The sequence below is a fragment of the Halichoerus grypus genome, chromosome 5, assembly GCF_964656455.1.
Source record: "Halichoerus grypus chromosome 5, mHalGry1.hap1.1, whole genome shotgun sequence".
NCBI lineage: Eukaryota > Metazoa > Chordata > Mammalia > Carnivora > Phocidae > Halichoerus > Halichoerus grypus.
The window spans coordinates 132,081,724-132,100,728 of record NC_135716.1 but is presented as its reverse complement, the minus strand read 5'-3'; positions in this window follow the sequence as shown (position 1 = coordinate 132,100,728).

Sequence of the window (19,005 nt, the reverse complement as noted above, 5' to 3'; positions counted from 1 at the left end):
AACTTAATAAACCAACTTGACTTAATTGACATTTAAAAAACACACTTCATTCCAAAGAGAGGAATATACATTTGCATTATTTCTGTGCCTCCTATAGGCTGATCCCAAGGGAAGATTAGGCATCCAAGAGATTTATTGGTGAGACCGCATCTAAGGAAAAAAAAAATAGGATCAAAAGGTATGGGAGAGGCATTAAACTATTACAAAAATCTGACTTTTGTGAGAGAATGAAGGAAAGAGAGTTGGACAGGCAGTCTCAGGCTGCAGAACCTTTGAAGATTTCAGGAAGGCCAGCAAGGGAGTCTTCAAGCCAAACTACCTGTCAGGAGAGTTCCACATCTCACAGGAATGGACTTGCCTTAGTATTCCTGCCATGTTCGGTCTTTATATGAGAGTATCTCACGGGTAGTATGACTTAGCATGAATAATGCAGTGATGAATTCAGTGAACAGCAGCTGGGGCCATCCAACAATTATCCTTCCCCATTAGGAGAGCTGAGTGGCACATCTTCATGGATGCCAAGTACATGCCTTATGCTGCACAGATTTACTTCACACAGCTTTGAAGAACAGATCCTCCGTGGTTACTATGGACCTCTCTCTGAGGACAAACAGAAAAAGAAGGCTAGTGAGATGAACTACAGCCATTGGTGCTGGAGAAATCCAAATAAAGTTCATAATTTAATCATTAATATTGTACCTATGTTGATTTTTTAGTTTTGATAAATGTACCTGTGACAGTGTGATATAAGAAATATGTATTTGGTCTTTTTTTTCTGGTACAGAGCTCCTATAACCTTTCTTTTTTTTTTTTTTTTTTAAAGATTTTTATTTATTTATTTGAGACAGAGAGAATGAGAGAGAGAGAGTACATGAGAGGGGGGAGGGTCAGAGGGAGAAGCAGGCTCCCCGCCAAGCAGGGAGCCCGATGCGGGACTCGATCCAGGGACTCCAGGATCATGACCTGAGCCGAAGGCAGTCGCCTAACCAACTGAGCCACCCAGGCGCCCTCCTATAACCTTTCTTATATCCTAAGTGATATGTATATATGTGTACTCACACATATACAACCTATTTCAACCATACCTGATTCATGCTAATTAGGTGTCTCTTAGTGGATGCCTAAATAGCATCAGGATGGGAGCTGATTGTCTAAGGAACCAACCATGTGATTAGAGGGTTGAAATTTTCAGCTCTGCCCCCTGACTTCCAGAGAGGGGAGAGGTGCTAGAGATTTTTACTCACCAATGGCTAATGATTTAATCAATCACACCTACATAACGGAACCTCCATGAAAAACAATGGGATTTGAGGAGCTCTGGGTTGGTGAACACATCCTTGTGCTGAGAGGGTGGTACATCCCAAATGCCACAAATACAGAAATTCCTGTTCTCAGAGCCCTTCTGGACTTCACCTATATACTTTTTTATCCAGCCATTCATTTGTATCCTTTAAGATTTCCTTTATAATAAATAAGTAATAATAAGTAAAGCATTTCCCTGATTTCTGTGAGCAATTACAGAAAATTATCAAACCTGAGGAGGGGTCATGGGAACTCCCAGTTTTTCAAGTCAGATACTTGTGATTGGCATTTGAAGTTGGTGGTAGTCTATAGGCTTGAGCGCTTAACCTTTGGGGTCTGTGCTAACTCCAGGTAGTTAGTGTCAGAACTGAATTGATTACAGAGCATCCAGTTAATTTCTTCAGAGAATTGGAGAATTGCTTAGTGTGGAAAATTCACACATTTGGTGTCAGAAGTGTCTGTGGATAAGAAATAGAACACAGTAGTTATATTACCATAATTATATGGTTATCCCTGGGGAAGATGGGTGAATGATATACAGGAATTGTCTATTCTGTTTTTTCAACTTTGCTGTAAATCTAAAGGGGGGTGGGGGGATGGGTTAGCCTGGTGATGGGTATTAAAGAGGGCACGTTCTGCATGGAGCACTGGGTATTATACGCAAACAATGAATCATGGAACACTACATCAAAAACTAATGATGTAATGTATGGTGATTAACATAACATAATAAAAAATAAATTAAAAAAATAAAAAAGGGAAAAAAAAAACCCATGACTTTATTTCCTCCTACTAATCAATCACTTTCCCTGCAAGTGTGATAAGTCTTCTTGTTTGCTGGTCTTTGGACACGAGGAGTCCAAAGTATCCTAGTGGTCATCATAGATTGTAGTGATTGAACTCTTCTTGAGTCCCTTTCATGAACATTTAGTCAGAATGATGAAGAAATAATAAAATTAGAGAGGGAGGGAAGAGAGAAAGAAAGAGACAGACAGAGGAGAGATCTAAATTACAAATAACACAAATAAAAGAGGGGGCATTACCACAGATCTTACAAACATTGAATGATAATATGGAAATGTTTTGAATAACTTTATGTCAACACATTTTACAATGTAGATGAAATGGACAAATTCTTTGAAAGCCAAACTACCAAAGCTCACTCAAAAAGAAATAGATACCCTAAATTGTTAACATAATGCTGTTATCACATTGAGGAATTCCCTTTAATTCCTAGTTTATGGACAATTTTTACTATAAATGGATGTTGGATTTTTTTCAACTGTTTTTTATATCTATTGAAGTGATCATATGATTGTTTAATAAATATAGCTATTATTCTCATTGTTATAACCCATTCTATTTCATACATTTAGATATGGATACTAGATTCACAGTATGTACTTCAAAAATAATGGTTATTATTATTAATTTAGCATCAACATTGAGATTTGGTTACTTGTTTCTTGCCCATGTTGATTACTACCTTTTTAGGTTCTGAAGAGATGCAAAAAAGGGAAAATATAGCCTAATATATTTTTATTGTTTCTGATAATATCTCCTTTACCAATTTCCTGGTGGTATTTATTTCTGGGTGAGCTTGAAACAAGCACTTTAGAAAGAAATACCAAGATTAACTACACCTTTCCCTTCAAGCCTAAAGTTACTCTTTAGCAAACAATTTTACCCTCCCTTTCTCCTGGATTCCACATTGGCCTGTTTTCAGAGCTAGAGGTGCTTTTCAAGTGGAAAGTGCATTGGTAGTTTTAACAAGAGGAAAAAAAAGTAAAGGAGGATTTTTTAAAATAGCAGCTTTTAACAAATACTTCTAAATGTTGATCTCCTTCACTAGACTGAAGCTCATAAGACCGAGATCAGGTTTTATGTCTATATTTTATTCTTGTTTGTTTCCATAGGCTCTCCTATAGGCTTGGCACAAGGTTGCTTCTTACTATTGAATGAATAAGTGAACAAATAAATGTTTTATCTTAAGGCATTGTTATGTTGACCCATTTGTTCATTCTCTGTAGGGGTAGATTTCTTCTCTGAAGAAACTAGAGTATATTTCAACATTTATGTGAGTCAGGTCACAAACAATAGCCAGTGATAAAGTAAACCACAAACAAAATCCGTAGTATAATTTAGAGACAAATAGAGACTTTTAAATGAGAAAGCAGCAGGTGATTTATTTAAAGGGTACATGTTTGGGGGAAAATACAAGAGAAGTTTATTTATTTATTTATTATTTTTTTGAGAGTAGCATCTAGAAATTTATATGGACACACTGGAAGACAGTCAGTTGTCTAATAATTGTGTTATTTCTGATGCTAGTTTGGGGGGAAAAAAAAGCACTCTGGGAATCCCAAGTTTCTTGTTACCTTGACAACCACAGGTAGAGCACAACAGAGATGGGATTGACTCATTAAATCCCTTTCTAAATCCTCTCAAAGATTTAACTTTGTTAGCTTATCAAGTCTAACTATGGAACTCTTGCTCCTCTAAAAGACTCAGCAAAACCCTTTGATTGAGATTCAAAATGATTTCTCTGTATCACTGATGAAATTTTATTAAGTCTGATCTTTTGAGCACTCATCAAAATAAAGTTTGAGCTTTTTTCACAATAGCAAACCACAGATTCCAAACCAGGTTTTAGATATTTATGGTTCATAGATGTGATCCACCAAAGTAGAAAAATCTTAAAGGAGATTTTAGCCAAAGAGAGCTCACCTAGCCGTGGCGTTGTTTATATTCAGTACTTACTGAATATATTAAGACAAATATGTCTATTGTTGAATAACAGGCCAACAAATATAATGGGCTATTAAGTTTTCTTCTGAACTCACCATATTTACTAATATCCAAATGTCCCTTCTAAATCTTTCCCACTCTTCAAATTGTCCAGCCACTGAGCAAAAGGATCATAGTTTTTTTTTACTTGGGATGAAAATCATGTAGTGTTCAGCCCCCAGTACATTGCTTCACATTGATAAATAAAAATAACTATCACAACATAATGAGACCACCACATAGTATTAATCTTGCATTTCCATTGAATCTTTCAGTCTAAAGAGAACTTCAGTATTGCTCATCTTAATTTAAACTGCAGAACAACCAAAATGAATATTACTCTCTTCTTTGTATACATGAGAAAGGTGAAACAGAGAATCCAAGTGATTTTGCCCAAGATCACACAAGTAGAGAAGCTAGAATTTAATATACATTTGCTGAGATTTCTGTTACATCAATTTACTTCCTCCTTTATGAAAAGTAAGATTTTGGCTTGACTGAGATGGTGATATGTAAAAGGAAGGCCACAGAAGACCTGAAAAGTATTTAGGTGTCAGATGATAAAAAGTAAATTTTTGAGTCTTTTAAATAGGTTGAACTCCATCCTACAAATTTTAAGGAAACATTGAAAGCCGTTAAGCAGGAGAGGAACATATTAAATTTGTATTTTGCAGTGGTGACTCTGGAATCATTAAGGAAAAGAGATTTAAGTAACAGAAGACTAGGTAGAGAGGTCATTTAGGATGTTACTTCTATTGAAGTGGTCCATATAACTTGCAATTACAAATGAAACAAATGGGTGGGACATGAGTAGAGGAAGAGGCAACTCATCTACTAATCAGTCAGATACTGTACTAGATGCTTTGTGAGTACTATCTTTAATCCTTAAAAAAGCCCTATTATGCATTATTATTTTTATGCCCTAAAGAAATTATATAATACGTTTCATTTCTCACAGTCAACAAATGGCATAACCAGGATTTAAATTAAGGTTCATATGGTTCCAGTATGTCAATTTTTTATCAATATAATTCATCAATATAATAGTGCAATGGGATGGAGAGGAAGAAACATATACAGGTCCTATTTAGGAAACAAAACCTAACATTTGTTGGGATTGGAATAGGGAGTGAAGGAGAGAAGAATCCAGAAAGCTTCTTAGGTTTATGGCTTGAATGCCTGGAGGAATTACTTTAATGAGTGTTGAAATGAGCAATTGGGGATAAAAAGCAGATTTGGTGGAAAGATAAACATTTCTATTATGGTTCTTAAAATTGTACTTTAGAATTACCTGAGATGTTCTAAAAATCAGTTTTAATTGCCCAATTTTCCCATTAAATGTAAACATCATGAGGGCAAGGATCAAACTCTCTCTGAATATAATTATACATAATGGTGTAGTGGTTGTCATGTAACAGATGTTTAAAAAATAAATATAATTCCTGAATTATCAAGGACTGTGAAGCCCATAATACTTGTCTTACGTTGACTTGATGAGGGTTTGCCAAAGAAAACAGAAACCACACTAAGTATTTCAAGTAAGAAGGGATTTAATACAGAGAATTAAGGCTTATACAATTTTTGGAAGTTCTGGAAGAATGAATGCATTCGAATCATTGCTATTTTCTCAGGAAATTCGGAAAAGAAAGAATTGCAGAGATGTTATTAATACTCTCAACTCTCTGCAAAGTCTAAGTGGGGTATTTTAAGGACAGTTGGAACCTGCTAGCAAAATTCCACATCTGCCGTCTCTCAAATCCCTGTGTCTGTCCATTGCTGCTCCTGAAAAAAATAGCTTCTCCTTTTCTTGCACCTTCCAAATATCTAATAAATTCTTCAAGATTATCTAAGAAATGTGGTTTGTAGGTTTTTAGCCACTATAGAAAAAGGGATAACTTGAAAGATGGGTATGACATTATCATCAAATGATATTTAGCAGATAAATTATATGCTTTATCCTCAGGCTCTATCAGAGATGGAAGGCAACCTCCTCACTACTCTTTCTGTCTTCTCTTCCCCCACAACATGCAAAATTTATGGGCCATTTTTCTTTTCTCCTCTCAGTGCCTCACAAGTACACATATTTTCATGTGCATTTGTTCAAAATAAATATATAATATACTGATAGATTAATTCTTTCCATTTCATTGATAACTTCTGGTAGATTCTAAATCAGTGCAGTTGCCATGGATTATGCTCTTAAAGGGAAAAGGTATGACTGCTTCACTGGTTTGGAATATTATTCACAAATTGTACTCATTAAAAATCAAATGAGGTCTTAGAATCATAGAAGAGTAAAAACACTCTTTGAAGGAACCCAAATATCACTTTGTCCAGTCTCTCATTCAATATATAAAACTCTTTCATAATGTTTCCAAACACTTCTAGCTATCAGGATCTTATTTTATGGTAAAGTAGTCCTTTCCATTTTTTTTTTTTTTTTGGTCTCACAGATCAAATATTTAATCATTCCGTTTATAGAATTTGTTTATGTGTAATACATAGCTAATTAAATATTCTTTATCAAGTGCATAGTATGAAGTCATGATCCTACCAGCCTTTACTCAAGTAATTATTTCTTTTCCCTATAAATGCAAGGCTTAATCTCTCTAAAACTTCACTGGGTTTATTTCAGTTACATAATAATCTTTTCTGTCTCAACTGTATCATCCGACACACAAGCCAAATTTCTCAGCTGTGGGTAGCATTTTATGTATTAATTCAAAGCAGTGTTAAAATATGAAGAAAACATAATTAGAACATGACTATTGGGCAAATCATTGCAGTCCTTTCTTCACCTGGACCCCAATTAATTATTCAATATTTTTAAATTTAATTAGCTGCAAACCTACCTGACAAGAGCAACATAGTAAACATATCTCAATTTTGTTCAGAAGATATTATCAAATATATTACTGAAGTTAATACTTTAAAAATGTTTATTGAAATATGATTGACCTCCACTGAAATACACAGATCTTAGGTGTTACTACTATATGAGTTTGGACAAATGCAACCATCCAGGTAACTTATACCCCTATCAGGATATAGACATTATCATCACCCCCAAAAATTCCTTTATTTCTATCCCAGTCAACTCATATCCTTCCCTCTTCAAAAGCAACCAATATTCTGATTTGTTTCACCATGATTTAGTTTTGCCTGTTCTATAACTTCACATAAAAAGAATAAAACAGGGTGTATACTTTTATGTATGGCTCCCTTCTCTCTGAAAAGTCTTGGAGATTCAGCTACATTGTTGCATATTTAAAATAGTTGACATTATTAAGTGGTGGCTAGTATGTCATTATATAACTATTAACTATATTATAAGTTTGTTTATTCATTCACTTGTAGATACATGTGTGGATTGTTTACAACTTTGGTTATTATGAATGAACCTCCTATGAGCATTCTTACACAAGTGATTTTGTTGATACATGTATTCATTTCTCTTGGATAAATACTTAGAAATAGAATTCCTGAGTCATAGTGTAGTTGCATATAATTTTTCCCAAATTGATTGTACTACTTTATATTTACATCAGTAATGTTTGAGAAACCTGGGTCCTCAAGATCCTGACAGTTCATAATTTCAGTCTTTTATGTATATATATTTTTCTTATTATTTAATTTTTAAATTTGAGTGTAGTTGACACACAATGCTACTTTTGTTTCAGGTGTTCAACATAGTGATTCAACAAGTTTATATGTTATACTATGCTCACCACAAGTGTCGCCATATCATGCTATTGCAATATCACTGATGATAATACTTTTGCTGTGCCTTTTATTCCTGTGAGTCATTCATTACACAACTGGAAGCCTGTATCTCCCATTCCTTTCATCCATTTTTCCCATCCTCCTACATATTTACCCTCTGGGAACCATCAGTTAGTTCTCTGTATTTATAGGTCTAATTCTGCTTCTTGTGTTTGTTTACTTAGATTCCACGTATGAGTGAAGTCATATGGTATTTGTCTTTCTCTGTCTTACTTATTTCATCTTCTGGGACCATCCATATTGCAAAAGGCACAATCTCATCTTTTATGGCTGTGTCATATTCCATTTTATATATATATATATCTCACCTCTTCCTTATCCATTCATCTATCAATGGACACATAAGTTGCTTCTGTATCTTGACTATTGTAAATAATGCTGTAATAAACATAGGGATGCACATATCTTTTTAAATTAGTTTTTTTGTTTTCTTTGGGTAAACGCCCAGTAGTGGAATTATTGGCTCATATGATATTCTATTTTTAATTTCTCGAGGAACCTCCATACTATTCTCTAAAGTGACTGTACCAATTTACTTTCCCACCAGCAGTGTAGGAGGGTTCCTTTTTCTCCATATTCTTTCCAACACTTGTTATTTCTTTTGATTTTAGCCATTCTGGTATGTGTAAGGTGATATCTCATTTGGTTTTGATTTGCACTTTTCTTATGACTAGTGATATTGAGCATATTTTATGTATCTCTCGGCCATCTGTATGTCTTCTTTGGAAAAATGTCTAATTAGGTTCTCTGCCCATTATTTAATTGGATTTTTTAAAAAAATATGTTTTTTATTATTTTTTTAAATTGTAATTCCAGTGTAGTTAACATATAGTGCTATATTAGTTTTAGGTGTACAATATAGTGATCCAGCAGTTCCATACATTAATTACTCAGTACTCATCAAGACAAGTGCACTCCTAATCCCTTTCACCTATTTCACCCCTTCCCCCACCCACCTCCCCTCTGGTCACCATCAGTTTGTTCTCTAAAGTTAAGAGTCTGTTTCATGATTTCTCTCTCTCTTTTTTCCTTTTACTTGTTTGTTTTGTTTCTTAGATTCTACATATGAGTAAGATCATATGGTGTTTGTCTTTCTCTGACTTATTTCGCTTAGCATGTACCATCAAGGTCCATCCATGTTGCTGCAAATGGCAAGATTTCATTCTTTTTTATGGCTGAATAATATTCCCTTGGATATATATACCAGATCTTCTTTATCCATTCATCAGTTGATGGACATTTAGGCTGCCTCTATAGTTTGGCTGTTGTAAATAATGCTATTATAAACATAGGGATGATGTATCCCTTTGAATTAGTGTTTTGGTATGTTTTGGGTAAATACCCAGTAGTGCCATTTCTGGATTGTAGGGTAGTTCTATTTTTAATTTTTTGAGAAATCTCCATACTGTTTTCCAAAGTGGTGGCACAAATTTAGCATCCAATAATGTTATCTAATATATAGTCCCTACTCAAATTTTTGTAATTATACCAATATTATTCTTTATAGAAATATTTTTTTTACCAGTACAAGCTGAAGCACTATATTCAATTGTCAATCTCTAATCTCCTTTAATCTGGTAAATATGCTCAGACTTCTTTTCTGTTTTATACCATTGACATTTTTTTGTGTGTGTTACTATGTTGTATTTTTTTTAAATTTTTTATTGTTATGTTAATCCCCATACATTACATCATTAGTTTTAGATGTAGTGTTCCATGATTCATCGCTTGTGCATAATACCCAGTGTTCCATGCAGAACGTGCCCTCTTTAATACTCATCAACAGGCTAACCCATCCTCCCCCCCCGCAGAACCCTCAGTTTGTTTTTCAGAGTCCATCGTCTCTCATGGTTCGTCTCCCCCTCCGATTCCCTCCCTTCATTCTTCCCCTCCTGCTATCTTCTTTTTTTTTTTTCTTAACATATATTGCATTATTTGTTTCAGAGGTACAGATCTGAGATTCAACAGTCTTGCACAATTCACAGCGCTTACCAGAGCACATACCCTCCCCAGTGTCTATCACCCAGTCACTCCATCCCTCCCACCCCACCCCCCACTCCAGCAACCCTCAGTTTGTTTCCTGAGATTAAGAATTCCTCATATCAGTGAGGTCATATGATACATGTCTTTCTCTGTTTGACTTATTTCGCTCAGCATAATACCCTCCAGTTCCATCCACGTCGTTGCAAATGGCAAGATCTCATTCCTTTTGATGGCTGCATAATATTCCATTGTATATATATACCACATCTTCATTATCCATTCATCTGTCGATGGACATCTTGGCTCTTTCCACAGTTTGGCTATTGTGGACGTTGCTGCTATAAACATCGGGGTGCACGTACCCTTTCTGATCCCTACTTTTGTATCTTTGGGGTAAATACCCAGTAGTGCAATTGCTGGATCGTATGGTAGCTCTATTTGCAACTTTTTGAGGAACCTCTATACTGTTTTCCAGAGTGGCTGCACCAGCTTGCATTCCCACCAACAGTGTAGGAGTGTTCCCCTTTCTCTGCATCCCCGCCAACATCTGTCATTTCCTGACTTGTTAATTTTAGCCATTCTGACTGGTGTGAGGTGGTATCTCATTGAGGTTTTGATTTGGATTTCCCTGATGCCAATATACCATTGACATTTTTGAAGAGTAGAAACCCAATGTTTTTAGAATGTCCCTCAGTTTTGGCTTGTCTGATGTTTTCTCAGGCATGTTTCCTTATCCTCATTTCATAGTTTCATTTCTATTCTGGCTTTGCCTATAATACCAAGCTAAGTAGTACTATAATGTATAAGCTCAGTTATAATTGGCCAGTACACTAAGGTCTCTACAGCTGGCATTTGCTAAGATCTGCACCTGCATCCTTCCCTGTATGTAAACAACACTTACCTAAACAATGTAGCAAATATTAGTGACCTACTGAGCTTAAAATCCCACATTCCTACTGAAGCCTGAGGCATAACTCTATTTGCTCCAGCTATTTGAGTTTAAAACTATCTGCATAATTATAATCATCTCCTTAACACAGTATAAACTGCCACAAGTAGGCACAATTAAAAAAAAAAACAAAAACTAGATGGATTGTGCTTACTAATGTGCCACAAAAGCCTAAAGTCACCAGGTCAAGAGCTCCAATCTTTCTGTGTTAAAACCTGTGTTTCCAAATTTAATCATTTGCTTATTTCTCAAGGATCCCAGCCCATGAGTATTCAGTACCTATCTGGTGGGGCCTCGATATGTGGTTGTTACACTAAATTAGGTTGCACTGGATTAGACTGATGTTTGAGTGGTTGGGCCTAAAACAAGATGTTCTTTTGCATAGTAAGAGCATAATTATCTTCCAATGTGGTAAAAATTTACCTCCATTTTTCAAGTAGATCATCCACCTACATAGAAAAAGTCAAATTTTATACTTCAGCAAGTCTTAACCACAAGTTCAGCTAACCAAAAAATTGAACATCGTTAAGTGATAGGCTGAGCACTCCTTAAATGATAGGCTGAGTCTCAAGGGCACACATCAGACCCTGGATTTTGACATCCATAAAAAAGAATAGCAGGCATAGAGAGTACAGATGTGTTGTTGTTGCTGTTGACAGAAAAAAGACCCTGAAGCATTGGAAAAGAGAAATGGAAATAATGAACAAATCAACCCAGAGAGCAGGTGCTGACATGTGGTTTCATATCAGATGGAACACTTCCTTCACTTGTGTGACAAGGAAATTGAGGACAGAACACCCAGTAACATTTCACAAAAACAAAATCTCAAAAAAGGAACACAGAGAGGCATAAAATGATAGATGAAGGGACCCTAAGAGGTAGCCTGATCAAATGATTCAGAAACTATTGTGGTTGAAGGCTGTGTAGTGCTTTACTCCTGGCCTCTGTTGTTGGCCTCTGGTGACTTCACCTCAGTTAGCTTTTGCATTGAATGAATGTTGTAATGTAGAGTTCTTTTTGGTAGACTAAAAAGGATCTTTCAGTTTAAATGTGGTTTTGAAGAGCTCTGGATTTCTAACCATGAAAAAAGGGAAAAACTAGGACCAGCAAACCTATTTTAGCATCATAAGGCAGCATTTTTTAACCCACAGAATTTTCCAGAAAGGATATTAGCCAGCATTTCTTAAAGTTTGATCTGGGAGTTTCTGGAAGTTCCTGTGATCCTTTAAGGAAGAATTTAAGTGCAGTTAAAACTATTTTAATAATAATTCTAAAATGTTATTTACTTTTCTTCACTCTTACTCTCTTGTGAATATACAGTGGAATTTTCTAGAGGTGACCTGAAGTGTGATGACATCTTTACTTTGATAGCTAATGGGATGTGTACTTATGTATTTTGGATTTTCTGACGTGGTAGATTTAGGGTATAAATAAATAGTTTTTCAATGATGAACTCAGTTTATTCTCGGTGATTTCACTCTGCTATCACTGGCTATCTACAGTTATATCTTTAATAATCTCACTAATTCTATTATCATCTAAAATATCATTATTTTGAAATTCTAGAATAAACTATAATATTTTATAAGAATTCAAAAGGCAAGTTTTAGAATTTCAAAATAATTATTCGTTAGATGATTATATTGGTTAGAGAGCTTATGGGAGATAAAATTGCTCTTACAGCAGTGGCAACAAGCTGTCTTACTATTTTTCACCATCACACACTTACAGTTTTAAAAATCCCAATTTCACTTAAAAATGTTTTTAATGAAGTAGTAAAAAATTACCAACTTTATTAAATATTGACCCTTGAATACTTACTTTTAATATTTTGCATTACAAAATAGGAAATACACATAAAGCAATTCTATATTCTGAAGTACAATGGTCACCTCGAGGAAAGGCACTTGTGTGCTTGTTTGAGTAATGAGCTAACTGCTTTTTTTTTTTTTTTTAATGGAACAGCAGACAGACCAATTATGGTTATTCAGACTTAGATTTTTGGCAGGCATTTTCTCAAAAATGAACAATGTGAGTCTGTCACTTTAAGGAGAATGACTTCCAGTATTTGTTGCCAATGAAAAAAATTTGAGCTTTCTAGCAAAAAAGGGAGTTTTGGGAAACTTGTATTCACCGGTGTGTGTTTGACAGCTTTACAAATACTTAAAAAACTACTGCTGAGCTTAGTGATGATATTAACAACTGTGATCTATCGATGATATTATGTAATGAAATGTGTCACATATGGAAGATCCACATAAATCACTGAACCAGTATTTCCTGAATGATCCATGCATGATGCTACAAAATTATATATGAGTAAAAGATTGATTCAGACTACAGATAAGCTAATGGAATTTAATGGAACAGAATTCATTGACATGATTTCAGATTTTATATTGTAGATAACTGAAAAAAACTACCACATGTTGCATTTTGGTATAGTAGCAAATAAGAATATTTATAATTATCTAAAAATGCTATTGAAATATTCCTATGTCCAACTCAGATCTTTGTGAAGCTGGATATTCTTCATATGCTTCAACTAAAACCACATATTGTAATTGATTGGATACCAAAGCCAGTGTGAGAATCTAGTTAACTTTTATTAAGTCAAACAAAGAATTTTGCAAAAATTTTATATAATACATTCTTCTCACTAACTTCTTACTTTGTTTTATTTTGGAAAGTTTATTATTTATGTGAATAAGTAGTGGTTTTATTTTTATTATTTTTAACTGAATTAATATTTACTGTTAACCTTCAATATAGTAAGTGTAGATAGATATGACCAAAATAAACAAAAGCACTTTGGGGTCCTCAATAATTTTTATAGTATAAAGAGATAATGAGACCAAAAAGTTGAGAAGAGCTAACATAAGCTATTTTTCATCAGATAACAACAAAATTATTAGGTACTTTTTATGTGTTAGGAATTGTTCTAGGGATCATTGTATGAGGAAAAGAAAAAGCAGAACATACATTTAACATCTAGTAAAGAAAATATTTTAAAAAACATCTGACCTAGGGGCGCCTGGGTGGCTCAGTCGTTAAGCGTCTGCCTTCGGCTCAGGTCATGATCTCAGGGTCCTGGGATCGAGTCCCGCATCGGGCTCCTTGCTCAGCGGGGAGCCTGCTTCTCCGTCTGCTGCTCCCTGCCACTCTGCCTACTTGTGATTCCTCTCTCTCTCTCTCTGTGTCAAATAAATAAATAAAATCTTTAAAAAAAAAAAAAATCTGACCTATTCTTGTACCACCAATGTGAACTATACATACTAATGTATAAAATTTATTGAGTTCCTGCAATATGTCAGATACTTTATATACATAATTTCTAATTTTTACAAAATCTCTTTAAAGTATCCTCATTTCAAAGATGAGGAAGTTGAGATCTAATGAAGTGATATGCTTGTGAATACATGCCTACTTATTGACAAAGCCATGAATCAAACAGGTCTGTCAGTTTCTAAAGTGCAGATTGCTTCCATTATACAAAACTTGCTTAAGTGCAAGTTTGATGACCCAGTAGGGGAGATGCTATGTAAAATTTTTATGTATCAAAGATGATTGGACTAATTAGCATTTAGGAATTATCTAAACCAGAGATATTATGATTCAAAGATTCATATTCTGTTAATATGGTGGTTAACTCAGGAAAGAGTTGCAGTTTGTGTCCAAAGTTAGTCTGCTGGAAAACCAGGAGAAACTGGTTGTTGCTGATGAAGTCTAAAAGTAGCCTGCTGGAGAACTTTTCTTGGTCAGGGGAGGTCAGCCTTTTATCCTACTCAGGCCTTTGACTGATTAGATGAACCCCAATCACATTACAGAGGGCAATCTGCTTTACTTAAATTTCACCAATTTAATTGTAAATCTCACCTAAAACACTTTCACAGAAACATCCAGGATAATGTTTGACCAAATATCTGGGCAAGATGGCCCAGCCAAGTTGACATAAAATTAACCATCACAAACAGGTTGTATTTCATTAATTTTCTCTACTTTTTTTCTTGATTTCATCTTTATTGACTTCTGCTCTTTTCCTTATTGCCTTTTTCTTCTTGTTACAGATTTTATTTTTCTGGTTCCTTAAGGTGAACAAGTCAACTATTGATTTTAAACATTTCTTCTTTTATATTACTAATAGTTAAAGTTATTCATTTCCCTCTAAGAATTGCTTTGTATCATAGAAATTTTGATATGTTATATGCTCATTTTCTTTCAATTCAAAATATGTTCTTATTTCTCTTGAAAATTCCTCTTGGCCTTAATTTAATTTCCAAGTATTTGAGGATTTTGTTCACATTTTTCTGTGATTGATTAGTAGCTTAATTCCATTATGACCAAAGAACAAACTTTGTTTAATTTCAATTCTTTAAATTTATTAAGATTTGTTTTATGACCCAGAATATGGTCTATCTTGATGATTGTCCTGTGTGCATTTGAAGGGAATGCAGATTCTGCCATTGTTATATAAAAAGTTCTGTAAATGTCAGTAAGATCTAGTTGGTTGTTGGGTGTTTTTTGTGTCATCAATATCCATGCTATTTTCTACCTACTTGTTTTATTGATCAGTGAAGAATGTTGAAGTCTCAAACTACAATTGTGAATTGGTTTATTTATCCTTTCAGTTCTATAAATTTTGCTTCATTTATTTTGACTCTCTGTTGTGAGGTACATATACATTTAGAGTTATATCTTGTTGGTGAATTAATGCTTTTATCATTATGTGACACCCTTCTTTATTCTTGGTAATTTGCCTTACATCTGCTGATACGTAATTTGTCTGATATTACCATGGCTCCTCCAGCTTTCTTTTGATTATTATTTTTTTTAAGATTTATTCATTTATTTGAGAGTGAGAGAGTAAGACAGAGAGCAGGGAAGGAGACAGGGAGAGAGAGAATCTCAAGCAGACTCCCTGCTGAGTGTGGAGCCTGTCAAGGGGCACAATCTCAGGACCCTGAGATCATGACCTGAGCTGAAATCAGGAGTTGGATGCTTAACAGACTGAGCCACCCAGGTGCCCTGTCTTTTGATTAGTTTTTTAATGAGAGACTTGTTTTTATCTTTTTCATTTTAGCCTACCTACATCATTATATTTAAAGTGGCTTTCTTATATACAACTTATAATTGGTTTGTGTTTTTCTTAATCCAATCTTATAAACTCTGTCTTTTACTTAGTGTGTTTCGATCATTTACATTTAATGTAGTCATTGATATGCTTGAATTTATGTCTAGAATTTATTATTGGTTTTTATTTTGTCTTCTTTGTTTTTATTCCCTGTCTTATTTCAAATTATTTGAATCCTTTTTAGTAGTGCATTTGTATTTCTCTAATTTTTAATTTTTATTTATTTTTATTTTTTTAAAGGTTTTTTTTTTATTAATTTGAAAGAGAGAGAGAGAGCAGGAGCGGTGGGGGAGGGGCAGAGACAGAGGGACAAGCAGACTCCCTGCTGAGCAGGGAGTCTGATGCCAGCTGGATCCCAGGACCCTGGGATTATGACCTGAGCCGAAGGCAGGAGCTTAAGTGACTGAGCCACCCAGACGCCCCTGTTTTTCTATTTTTTAAACTACATTTTGTGTTCAGTATTTTTAGTGGTTCCTCTAGGGTTTATAATATACATATTAACTTTACTGTTTAGTTAGAATTAATATTTTATCACTTTAAGTGGAATTTAGAAACCATGTACCAGATGGTCTCTACTCTTCCCTATTTTGTGTAGATGTCATATATATTACATCTATATACATTGCAAAACTCAACAGACCATGTTATAATTTTCAAACATTGGTTAGGCATATTTTTAGAATTTAAGATAAAATATTTTGGTACACTTAACCAAATATATACCATTTCTCTTATTTATTTCTGAAATTCTTTCCATCTGAAGTTTTCTTCTACCAGAAGAGCCTCCTTTAATATTTCTTTCAGTATGAGTCTTCTAATAACAAACTTTCTTTGTTTTTCTTCATCTGAAAATGTCTTTATTTCACATTCATTTCTAAAGGATATTTTCTTTTGATAGAGAATTTAGGGTTGACATTTATTTTCTTTCAGCACTTGACAGATGTTTTACTGTCTTTTGGCCTCCATGGTTTCAGATGAGAAATCCACCATCATTTGAATTGGTATTCTCCTATATGTAATACGTCATTTTTCTTTGGCTGATTTGAAAAAAATTTTTTTTTTACCTTTGGTTTTCACCAGTTTAGTAATCATTGTGTTTGAGTGTGAACTTCTTTGAGTTTACTCTTTAAAGATATATTTTTTAAACTGTCTTTAATCAGTAAGATTATTTCAGCTATTATTTCTTCAAATATTTTTTTCAAATATCCCTTTTACTTCTGGACCTTCAATAATATGAATATTAGACTTTTTGTATTGTCTCACAGGTAACTGTCAAATTAATGCTTCAAAATATCAAGAAATCCCTGGAGGTTCCATGACAACATAAAGCTTTATAAACAAAGTGGATAAGAACCGGATCCTTGATAGATCAAAAGGATAGAAATACCTTGAGAAAAATGAAGAGACTATTATTGGTGGTTGGAAAATCCTAAAAACTACACTGCAAGACTAAAATTGATGATTAATACAACTCTCTATAAACCATGCTTCTACTTAAAAAAGATATGTCTGGATAAACATACTATATACTAGGTCATAAGATTAGTTATGACAAGGATGAAGATGTTGGCTGGCACTACAAAACTGAAAGATAAGCAAATATTTCCTTGGCATCTTATGCTTATTTTTTTTCTCTTTATCTGCCCCTTGGCCATTCTCTATCTTGTCTGCTTCTCTCCCTGTAGAGGATTCAAGACACTTCTTTATCTCTGGCTGTTCATGAATTTTGGGTAGCTTGCTAAATAGTTCAAACACAATTGTGTGTGAAGAATTCAATGTGACACTCTTTTCAGGAATATTTGCTTTTAAAAAGAGAATAGTAATTAGCATATAAAAATAAATTACTCATGGTAGAATCTCATGACTCACAAATGCATAATAATTTGGGGTAGAGTAGGTCTTTCTTCTCTTTCATTTTATAATATGTGGGTAAAAAACCTAGTCTATCCGTGTATATAGAGCTGATCCATTGATGTTAATAATCGATACCCTCCCTTCAAAAAAGCTTTTAAAACCATGCAAAATTTTTATGTGCTTAGAAGAGTATATATATATATATATATATATACATATATATATACACACACATATACATACATATACATATATATATTTATATATAAAATATTTTCTTTAGGAAGGTTTGGCTTTTCAGTTAATCAAATTCTATCTATAATAGCAAAGGCAGAAAAGTAGAATGGAGTAGAATAGATTTAGCTAAAAATAGGCATAAAATTAATGGGGATATTCCTCAATATTATGTGTGCACCAAACTGAGAGCTAATTCAAGAGAGTGTAGTTCTTTGATTCCAGCTCACAAAAAAACATCCAAATATATATGGGTACTCTTGACTCAAAGAAATATAAAATTTTGTTGTTTGAGACAGCCTGCTTCAATCTTTTATTTCCTTGTTTGGAAATGAATCTTTGTTCTCTACAGAGCATTCAAAGAAATCTTGGTTATGTTTTCAAGTTCTGCCTTGTGAATTTAGGATTAAATTACATTCTTAAAAATCCTAGAGTACCCATGATGTGACAATCATTGCATTAGATGCTTAACATCTGTACTTCACATAATCATCAAAAACATTCTGTGATATTGATGTTATCTTTTCTATTTCCTTTTTTTTATATAAATATGGAAACTTAAGGGAAGTTAAACGATGTACCCAAGGTAATATAGCAGGTAAGAGGAAGAAGAATTACATGAACCTCGATCCTTCAATTCTGAATCATGTATTTTTTCCAATTTGCCTTTTATTATCTATCCACTATAGATGAAAGAAGGCAGAGGAGACTATGCTTTCTTTTTAAAAACTTGTATCTTGTTGCATTTTAAAAGCAGAATATGATACATGCATTCCTAAAGAGATTTTACACCCTCATGTATATATGTGTGCATGTATACATGTACATATGGAAAAAGAGATGAAGGGAAAATTAAAAAAAGCAAACTGATCATGATAATGTACAATGAACTGAGAAATAGGAATAACTCAATTCTCTGATCCTTTTTTTTTTTTTTTAAAGATTTTATTTGTTTGCTTATTTATTTGAAAGAGAGAGAGAG